The 11372-nt window shown below is 42.1% G+C and overlaps 1 pseudogene; it reads right to left on the bottom strand.

Annotated features, from left to right (window-relative positions):
• Positions 1-294: 294 nt before the first annotated feature.
• On the bottom strand, positions 295-1532 carry LOC105496624 (actin-related protein 3-like; annotated as a pseudogene).
• Positions 1533-11372: the final 9840 nt, after the last annotated feature.

Genomic DNA, 11372 nt, shown 5'->3' with positions numbered 1-11372 from the left:
TAAATCTTGGATAATCCATGAATATACAAAATATCAGAGCACAGAAGGAAGTAAACCCACTTTATTTTTGTCACATGTAAGATTCAAATATTCAATCTGAAGAAAAGCAATCATTTTTACTGTGTTCTAGGTTGCATATTGATACACTTATTAAAATATTCCTGCATAATCACATTTGGAATTACTATTTCAAGTCAGATATAAAACTTCAAAATCTGCCATCCAGACAAAACGGGTAATCAGAAAGATTATCTCTGCCCCACCTCCGTAACCCCAATAAGTATAAACTCAATTTTATGACATGACTGCAAACCCTAGATTGTGATGACAAATGCTAGGTCCGATTTCTTCATAATCCTTTTCGGGGTAGCATACTTGATAGAACTCAAGCACAGAAGCCAGCATTGATCCTCCAAACCAAGTTGCGTATTGCTCTCTGTGGTGTGTAATGACTTGTACATCAATAGCTTCTGGCTTCAATCTACTGCTACTTAATTCCTCACTTAAGGTCAGCCTGACATCTACAGTTCTTTTCATATCTCATTGCAAGTGATGTCCAAAGTCCCTGAACAGAGTTGAACCTCCCTAGACAAGAATATTCTTGTTGAGAGGATGTCTGACATCAATAGGACAATCCTGAATTACTTCATCTGCAACATCTGAGATGGGATGTATAAAGTCTGGATTAGCAAACTCTGGATGAGAAAAGATTTCAGGTCCCAATAACCTCTCATGTCCAATATCAACGGAAAATTATTTATTTGATATGGCATTGATTCTTATATACTGTTTAAATCCACTGTGACCCATCTGCACCTTACTTTTTAATTTATTTTTTAAATTATTTTTAAAATCTGAGCTAGCATAACTATAGGTTATATATATAACCTATATAAATATAACCTATATAACTATAGGTTATATAGGTTATATATATATAGGTTATATAGGTTATATAGGTTTTATATATATAGGTTATATAGGTTATATATATATATATAACCTTTACTGCCTTAGCAGTTTCCAGGGATTGCTCTGGAGGGATTCCTACTTCTTGGTCTCTCAGTAGTTGCTGAATAAAATATGTTATAGCTCATCCTGCAATTGGAATGTGTTTAATACAGCTGCCAATCACATGCCCTTCAGGCGCAGAAATGCCATGAGCGACACCGTTTCTACTTGTTTACATCTATTTTCCTATTTGTCTTGTGGTCCAGGATGTAGCTACGCAAGAACAACCTGCACAGCAATGTACAAACCTGAACATTGAAGGACTCAAACACTATTTCAGGAGTATATTCCCTGCTTTCTGGAGTATTCAGTGGAGGTCCAGTCAAAAGAAACAATAGTCTTCAGGTCCTGCCCTTAAATATTTAAAGATCACTTGCTCTATCAAGCTTTCCATCGAGTTCCAATCTTCAACTAGACCATGATGGATGGGCTTTTTGTTCTATATGTAGGTTTTCCAATGCTTCATCACCAGTAAAGATGTCTAGGTCATCAGCATGTTTCATCATCCTCCTTTTGAACTTGACCACCCACTTTTGCTGAGTTATTGATGGCAGTACAGGAAGGGATGGTAAACGGAGATTCTTTACTTTGGACATATCCTGGTTTTGTATACCCAGTGCCACAGTCTGCTACATAGGCTATCAGCTGTCAGGCCACCTTTCCTCCTGCTACTCTGCTGCTGCTGCTGCAGCCACTGCCACTTGCTCCATGCTGGTAGGGGCCGGAAATTGGCAGTGGGAGATGGGACTTCTGACCATCCACAACGGAGCTGCCTTCTCTGTGGGAGTGGGTGGGATGGGGATCTGGGAAGGCAAAGCAATAGCAAGAAAGCAGCAGGCTCGGTCAGCACTATCCACCACCTAGCACTATCCACAACCCAGGCAAGCAGGCCATACCTCCCCTGTCCCGCTGTGGCCTCCTCATCCTCTCCCTTCCCTCCTCCTCACTCCTGCTCCCACCCTACAACTTGGACCCCTCATGCTGCTTTTCCCCAGATAGCCAAGATGCCCAGGCGCCCTAAATACTTTTGAAATGGTTAGAGTGTGCATCAGTCATTTTTACCTAGTGTGACTCAGTTTAATCAGTTCCTTAGAAATGCTACTTGAGATCGGCCAGTAAGATGGAAGTCTTTTTAGTATGGATGAAAGGAAGAAGGGAAGGAAAAGAAAAGAACTGGGGAAGGGAGGGGGTTTCACTTGAAGTAGGTTTCAGAAAGGAAATTGTAAATTTTATGGGACCAGGTTTGTATGTGGCAACCAGAATGTGTGTGAGGAGGTATTTTATGAAGTGGGATACAAATAGGTGCAGGTTTATATATCTTTTTAAAAGTTGTTCACACCTTGGTCTACTTTCATGTTGAAGCTAGCTGAGACCCTGCTGGCAGCTCTGTTCCACAAAAGGCATGCCGTATTCTACAAAAATATGTTTATTGGTGAAATTTGTAATGATACATATACCCCTAAGAGAGTAGTTAGGTCTTATGGATTAAACTTACATATGAACCCAAGATCTCACAGCCTTAACAGCATCTCATTCCCACTGACAAGAATAATAAGGTTTTCCAGCTTAGGTGCTATACAAAACACATGTCCCTTAACTCTGGTTTCTATCTAACGTTATTTTACTTATGTCACAATTGGCAATTTAAACAAAAGTAGCTGCTCCAACCTTAATAAATTATTGTAGGTCTATGAGTTGAGACTTCTGGTTCCTAAATGGTGACATAGAAGCAAGCTGGGGCCGGGCATGGTGGCTTACGCCTGTAATCCCAGCACTTTGGGAGGCCGAGGCTGGTGGATCACAAGATCAGGAGTTTGAGACCAGCCTGGCCAACATGGTAAAACCCCATCTCGGGCCGGGCGCGGTGGCTCAAGCCTGTAATCCCAGCACTTTGGGAGGCCGAGACGGGCGGATCACGAGGTCAGGAGATCGAGACCATCCTGGCTAACACGGTGAAACCCCGTCTCTACTAAAAAATACAAAAAACTAGCTGGGCGAGGTGGCGGGCGCCTGTAGTCCCAGCTACTCGGGAGGCTGAGGCAGGAGAATGGCGTAAACCCGGGAGGCGGAGCTTGCAGTGAGCCGAGATCGCGCCACTGCACTCCAGCCTGGGTGACAGATCCAGACTCCGTCTCAAAAAAAAAAAACAAAAAAAAAAAACAAAAAAAAAAACAAAAAAAAAACCCCATCTCTACTAAAATACAAAAATTTACTGGGTGTGGTGGTGGGTGCCTGTAATCCCAGCTACTCAGGAGGCTGAGGCAAGAGAATCGTGTGAACCTGGAAGGTGGAGGTTGCAGTGAACCAGTGAGCCAAGATCATGCCATTGCACTCCGGCCTAGGTGACAGGGCAAGACTGAGTCTCAAACAAACAAACAAATAAACAAAAAAAAAAAAAAAAAGGAAAAAAAAGAAAGAAGTAAGCTGCCTTCATTCCTTCCTGTAAAAAACCAAAACTCAAACATGAGATGAGACTGTTCCCAGGGTCACAGAGAAATGAAAAAAATTTGAGCTGATGGGAAAAGAATTGGACTTACATATCTGCAATGCCCCTCCCCATAATCTGCCCAGCACCAAGTACACAAAAATTTTCCCTTGGCTCAAAATATTTACAATGAAAAGGTGAAATTGAGGTGGACAACCTGCTTGCCCGCCATCTTGGGTTCCCTGGCGGGAGACCTGGTCCATAAGAAACATCAGGAGTGCCTGAAAGGATAAATATTCCTGAGGACAGCCAGAGACAAAGACAGGAGGTGGGACTACCATCCCCATCCCTGGAAACTGTGCTTTGTAACTGGGCCAAATCAGAGTGGCTGTTCGGCAGCACTGTGCTGAGGTTTGTTCCACACCCCCTGGGTATGTGCCCTTAACCAGCCTTCCCACATTACTGAGATATCTCACTTTTTCAATTCAGAATAAGCGGCATTCTGATTGTTCACTAGAACTGAGGCAAACCTGGACTTAAGATGTGATTTAGTACTGAAAAGGACACAGTGGCCTAGTGGGAAAAAAAAGCAAGAAAATCAACAGGTAAATTATAAACAACCTCTAAACAAACATATCCAATGAAACCAAAACAAGCCAGACAGAGAAGATTAGAACAAATAACTAATCCTTCAATGCAAAAACGTAGATGTACATCCACAAGAAACTACAGCAATCAGGGAACATGACTCCTTAAACTCACAAAACAAGGAACCAGTGACTAACCCTAATAAGGTGGCAATATGTGAACTCTCTGGCTAAGAATTCAAAATAACAGCTTTAAAGAAACTCAGTGAGGTCCAATACAGAAAAGGACCTCAGAAACTTACCAGAGAAATTTAACAAAGAGATTAAAATAATAAAAAAAACCAAATATTAAAACTGAGAGTTTTTTTTAAAGTGAAAAATTCATTAGAGACTCTCAGCAGCAGGATGGATCAATCAGAGGAAAGAATCAGTGACCTTTAGGACAGGTTATTTGCAAAAACATAGAGGAGAAAAAGGAGCAAAATGAAAAGGAATAAAGATCACGCACAATATATAGAAAGTTAGTTCAAAAGACCAAATCTTAGAATTATTGTTGTTCAAGAGGGAGTTGAGCAAGGGCAAAGGGTAGAAAGCTTGTTCAAAGAACTAATAACAGAAAACATTCCAAAACTTGAGAAAGAGATAAATATTCAGGTATGGCAAGTTCAGAGAACACCATGTTACATACGGTGAGTTCTAAATTTCTCTTCAAAGAATCAGTATGTCAGTATGTTCAGTTCTTCATTCTCCATTTTAAAGTTTAACTTCCACATTCTCCTTGTCTCCTTGCCTCTAGTTTCAGTAAACAACCTTTTCCACCAGTTCTAATCAGTGGTTCACATTATTCCCCCGGTCACCTGCTCTGTCCTGAGTCACCCCTGGTCACCTGCTCTGACCTGAGTCACCCCTGATCACCTGCTTGATCTGAGTCACCTTTAGTCACCTGTTCCTAACCCTCCTTCCCACCAAACTACTCACCCTGCCACCCTGGCTTGTACCCCTGCTCTTTAAAACAGTCAATCAGAATTAGCTTAGACTGTGTGGTCCAACCCTATCCAATAGGGAAACGACACAGCAGTAGGGGCTACCTGCGTCAGGGATAAGAACCCCTTCCCCTCCCTTGTTAAAGTGTGCTCTCACCATTGCTCCATCCATGAGATGCCCCCTTCTATAGAAGTAAAATTGCCTTGCTGAGAAAATTTATGTTGGAGTGCTATTTCTTTTGTGGCACTGAAAATTTATTTCCAACAACCAAACAGATTTGAATTAAATAAGATTACCCCAAGGCATATAATAATCAAACTCTCAGAGGTCAAGGACAAAAAGAGGATCCTAAAAGCATCAAGAGAAAAGACGCAAGTAACATATAAAAGAGCTCTAATTTATCTGGTGACAAAGTTCTCCACAGAAACCATATAGGCCAGGAGGGAAAAGGACAACATTTTCTTTTTTTTTTTTTCGAGACAGAGTCTCGCTCTGTTGCCCAGGCTGGAGTGCAGTGGCCAGATCTCAGCTCACTGCAAGCTCTGCCTCCCGGGTTCACGCCATTCTCCTGCCTCAGCCTCCCGAGTAGCTGGGACTACAGACGCCTGCCACCTCGCCTGGCTAGTTTTTTGTATTTTTTAGTAGAGACGGGGTTTCACCGTGTTAGCCAGGATGGTCTCGATCTCCTGACCTTGTGATCCGCCCATCTCGGCCTCCCAAAGTGCTGGGATTACAGGCTTGAGCCACCGCACCCGGCCAGGACAACATTTTCAACATGCTGAAAGAAAAAAAAAAAACCCTGCCATCTGAGAATACTGTATCCCGCAAAGCTGTCCTTCAAATATGAAGGTGAGATAAAGCTTTCCCCAGACAACAAAAGATGAGAGAATTCATCACCATGAGGCCCACAAGAAATGCCAAAGGAAATTCTTCAATTTGAAAGAAAAAAAGAAGCACTAATGTGCAAAAAGAAAACATCTGAAGCCAGGTGTGGTGGCTCACACCTGTAATCCCAGCACTTTGGGAGGCCAAGGTGGGCAGATTGCCTGAGGTCAGGAGTTTGAAACCAGCCTGACCAACATGGAGAAGCCCTGTCTCTACTAAAAAAAATACAAAATTAGCTGGACATGATGGTGCATCCCTGTAATCCCAGCTACTCAGGAGGCTGAGGCAGGAGAATCACTTGACCCCAGGAGGTGGAGGTTACGGTAAGCTGAGATTGTGCCATTGCACATTGCACTCCAGCATGGGCAACAAGAGCAAAACTCTGTCTCCAAAAAAAAAAAAAAAAAAAAAAAAAAAAAGAAAACATTTGAAAGTATCAAGCCCATTAGTAAAACAAAGTACATGGACACATCTAGAATACTCTAATACTGTAATTGTACTGTGTAATATACACGGTGGCTCATGCCTGTAATCCCAGCACTGTGGGAGGTCGAGGTGGGTAAATCGCCTGAGATCAAGAGTTCGAGATCAGCCTGGCCAACGTGGTAAAACCCCATCTCTACTAAAAATACAAAAATTAGCCAGGCGTGGTGGCATGCACCTGTAGTCCCAGCTACTTGGGAGGCTGAGGCAGGAGAATCGCTTGAACCTGAGAGGCAAAGGTTGCAGTGAGCTGAGATTGCACCAGTGCGCTCCAGCCTGGGCGACAGAATCAGACTCCATCTCAAAAAGCAAACAAACAAAACAAAAAAAAATAATAACTGCAGCAACCTGTTAAGAAGTAGGCAATATAAACTTTTTTTTTTTTTCTTTTGAGATGGAGTCTTGCTCTGTCACCCGGCTGGAGTGCAGTGGCACCATCTTGGCTCACAGCATTCTCCATCTCCTGGGTTCAAGTGATTCTCCTGCCTCAGACTCCCGAGTAGCTGGGAATACAGACATGCGCTGCCATGGCCAACTAATTTTTGTATTTTTAGTAGAGATGGGGTTTTACCACATGTTGGCCAGGCTGGTATGGAACTCCTGACCTCAAGTGGTCCACCCACCTTGGCCTCCCAAAGTGTTGGGATTGCAGGCGTGAGCCACCACATCCAGCAAAAATATGTAAATTGAGACAACATAAAATCAAAATATGGGAGGATGGAGTTAAAGTACAGAATTTCTGTTTTCATTTTTCTTTATTTTATTTATTTATTTATTTTTGAGACAGAGTCTCACTCTGTCGTCCAGGTTGGTGTGCAGTGGCGCGATCTCAGCTCACTGCAACCTCCGCCTCCCGGTTTTAAGCAGTTCCCTGCCTCAGCCTCCCAAGTAGCTGGGATTGCAGGCTCCTGCCACCACGCCTAGCTAATTTTTGTATTTTTAGTAGAAACGGGGTTTCACCATATTGTTCAGGCTGGTCTTGAACTCTGGACCTCGTGATCTACCCGCCTTGGTCTCCCAAAGTGTTGGGATTACAGGCGTGAGGCACCGTGCCCAGCCTCATTTTTCTTTATTTCTATTCTATCCAGGATGTAAGATACGTTGTCATCTCTTTTTTTTTTTTTTTTTGAGACGGAGTCTCGCTCTGTCGCCGGGGCTGGAGCGCAGTGGCCGGATCTCAGCTCACTGCAAGCTCCGCCTCCCGGGTTTACGCCATTCTCCTGCCTCAGCCTCCTGTGTAGCTGGGACTACAGGCGCCCGCCACCTCGCCCGGCTAGTTTTTTGTATTTTTTTAGTAGAGACGGGGTTTCACCGTGTTCGCCAGGATGGTCTCGATCTCCTGACCTCGTGATCCGCCCGTCTCGGCCTCCCAAAGTGCTGGAATTACAGGCTTGAGCCACCGCGCCCGGCCTCTGTCATCTCTTTAAAATAACTCGTTATATCTATATTTTTTCTAAGCCTCACGGTAACCACTATGTAAAAACATATAATAGATTCACTAAGAATAAAAAGCAATGATTTAAAACATACTGCCAGAGAAAATAAATCAACGGAGGACAGTAAGAAAGGAAGAAAAGAAGAGAGGACTTATAAAACAACCAAAAAAAACAAGGAACAAAATGACAGTAGTAAGTTTTTACATATCAATAGTACTAAATGTAAACAAACTCAATTCTTCAATTAAAAGTCATAAAGTGGCTTAATAAACAAAGAAATAAGACCCAACTTGTAGACACACATAGAGTGAATGTGAAGGGGTGGAAAAAGATATTCCATGCAAGTAGAAACAAAAAAGGGGAGGAGTAGCTATATTTACATCAGATAAAGTAGACTACAACTCAAAAACTATAAAAAGATATATAAATACACTATGAATCAAAAACTGTAAAAAGAGACACCATAACTGTAAAAAGGTCACTCTATAATAATGAAGGGATCAATTCAGAAAGAGGATATAACCATTATAAATATCTATGCACCCAATGTGAGAATTCCCAAGTATATAAACAAACATTAATAAATCTGAAGCGAGAGATAGACAGCAATACAATAATAGCCGAGGACTTCAACACCATGCTGTCAACAATGGACAGATGTCAGAAAATCAACAAAGAAACGTCAGAGTTAAGCTACACACTGGACCAAGTAGGTCTAACTGACATTTATAGAACATGTCACCCAACTGCTGCAGGATACACATTTTTGTTTTCATTAGCACATGGAACATTCTCCAGAAGAGACCTTACCTTAGGTCACAAAACAAGTCTTAACAAATTCAAAAATGTAGAAATTATATCGAGCATCACATTGATCAAGTATCACATTGATCAAGTACCACATTGATCAAGTGTCACATTGGTCAGAAAAGAAGTCAGTAATAAGAGAAACCTTGAAAAATACACAAACACATGGAAATTAAACAATATGCTCCTGAATGACCAGTGGGTCAGTGAAAAAATTAAGAAATTAAAAAATTTCTTGAAACAAATGAAAATAGAAATACAGCATCCCCAAATCTATGGGATACAGGACAAGGAGTACTAAGGGAAGTTTACAGCAATAAATGCCTGTATGAAAAAGGTAAAATGTCTTCAAATACTCTGGGGGCGGTGACTCATGCCTGTAATCCTAGCACTTTGGGAGGCCAAGGGAGGAGGATTACTTGAGGTCAGGAGTTCAAGACCAGCCTGGGCAACATAGCGAGACCCCGTCTCTACAAAAAATAAAGAATATTGTCTGGGCATAATGGCATGCACTTGTAGTCTTAGCTACCCAAGAGACTGAGGTGGTAGGATGGCTTGAGCCCACAAGATCAAGGCTGCAGTGAGCTGTAATTGTGCCACTGCACTCTAGCATGGGTGACAGAGTGAGACCCTGTCTCAAAAAATAAAAGAAAAAAAGATTTCAAGTAAACAACCTAATGATGCACCTCAAGGAACTAGAAAAGCAAGAATAACCAAAACCTAAAATTAATATAGGAAGAAAATACATAAAAGCAGAAATAAATGTGATTGAGATGAAGAAGGCAAGGCTAGGTATGGTGGCTCATGCCTATAATCCCAGTGCTTTGGGAGGCTGAGGTGGGAGGATTCTGTGAGGCCAGGAATTTGAGACCACCCTGCGCAATGTAATGAGACCCCTGCCTCTACAAAAAATAAAAGAAAAATATTAGCCAGGCATGGTGCAATGCACCTGTAATTCTAGCTACTTGGGAAACTGACACAGGAGGATCCCTGGACTTGGGAATGTGACACAGGAGGATCCCTTGAGCCCAGGAGTTAGGAGTTTGAAGTTACAGTGGGCTATGATTGTGCCACTGTAATCCAACCTGGGTGACAAAGTAAAATCCCGTCTCTCAAAAGAAAAAAACAGAAAAAGAAAAAAAAAGAAAAACAACAACACAGATGATCAATAGAATAAAAGGTTGTTTTTTTGAAAACATAAACAAAGTTAACAAACCTTTAGCTAGACCAATTAAGAAAAAAAAGCAGAGAAAACCCAGGTAAATCAAATCAGAAATGAAAAAGGAGACATAACTGAGACCACAGAACTACAAAGTACAATTAAAGACTATTTTGAATAATTATACACAGACAAATTGGAAAAGCTAGAAGAAATGGATACATTCCTGGACACATACAATGTACCAAGATTGAAACATGAAGAAAGAAAACCTCAGGCTAGGAACCATGGCTCGTGCCTGTGATCCCAGTAATTTGGGAGGCCGAGGCAGGTGGATCACCTGAGGTCAGGAGTTCGAGACCATCCTGGCCAACATGGTGAAATCCCATCTCTACTAAAAATACAAAAATTAGCTGGGCATAGTGGTGCATGCCTGTAATCCCAGCTACTCAGGAGACTGAGGCAGGAGAATCCTTATCTCTTGAACTCGGGAGGCAGAGGTTGCAGTGAGCCGAGATCACGCCATTGCACTCCAGCCTGGGTGACAATAGTGAAACTCTGTCTCCAAAAAAAAAAAAAAAAAAAAAAAGAAAAAAAAACAATAGAAAACCTCAACAAACCAATGACAAGTGATGAGATTGAAACTATAATAAAAAGTTTCTCATCAGAGAAAAGTCCAGGATCTGATGCTTCACTGCTGAATTCTATCAAACATTTAAAGAAGAACTAATACCAATTGTACTCAAACTCTTCAAAAAAATTTAAGGGAAGAAATATTTTCCAACTAATTTTTTTTTTTTTTTTTTTTTTTTGAGGTGGAGTCTTGCTCTGTTGCCTAGGCTGGAGTGCAGTGGTGCCATGTCGGCTCACTGCAACCTCTACCTCTCAGGTTCAAGCCATTATCCTGTCTCAGCCTCCCGAGTAGCTGGGATTAGAGGCATGCACCACCATGCCTGGATAATTTTTGTATTTTTAGTAGAGACGGGGTTTCACCATTTTGGCCAGGCTGGTCTCGAACTCCTGACCTCAAGTGATCTGCCCACCTCAGTCTCCCAAAGAGCTGGGGTTAAGGTGTGAGCCACTGAGTCTGGCCCCCAACTCATTTTACAATGCCAACATTAACCTGATACCAAAACCAGATAAAGATATAACAAATGAAGAAAACTATAGGCTAATATTACTGAAGGACATAGATGCAAAAATTCGTTAAAGAGATCATTCATCATGAGCAAGTGGGATTCATCTAGGGATACAAGAATGGTTCAAAATACACAAATTAGGCTGGGCAGGGTGGCTCATGCCTGTAATCCCAGCCCTTTGGGAGGCCAAGGGTGGGTGAATCACTTGAGGTCAGGAGTTTGAGACCAGCCTGGCCACCATGGTGAAAACGCATCTCTATTAAGAACACAAAAATTAGCTAGGTGTGGTGGCACACACCTGTAATCCCAGCTATTCAGGAGGCTGAGGCAGGAGAATCACTTGATCCCAGGAGGCGAAAGTTGCAGTGAGCTGAGATCTCACCACTGCACCCCAGCCTGTGTGACAGAGGGAGACTCTGTCTCAAAAAACAAACAAACAATCAAACAAACAAACAA

This window comes from Macaca nemestrina, chromosome 7, assembly GCF_043159975.1.
Source record: "Macaca nemestrina isolate mMacNem1 chromosome 7, mMacNem.hap1, whole genome shotgun sequence".
Classification (NCBI taxonomy): domain Eukaryota; kingdom Metazoa; phylum Chordata; class Mammalia; order Primates; family Cercopithecidae; genus Macaca; species Macaca nemestrina.
The sequence above is the reverse complement of the archived record's forward strand: the minus strand, read 5'-3'. Positions and strand labels throughout refer to the sequence as shown.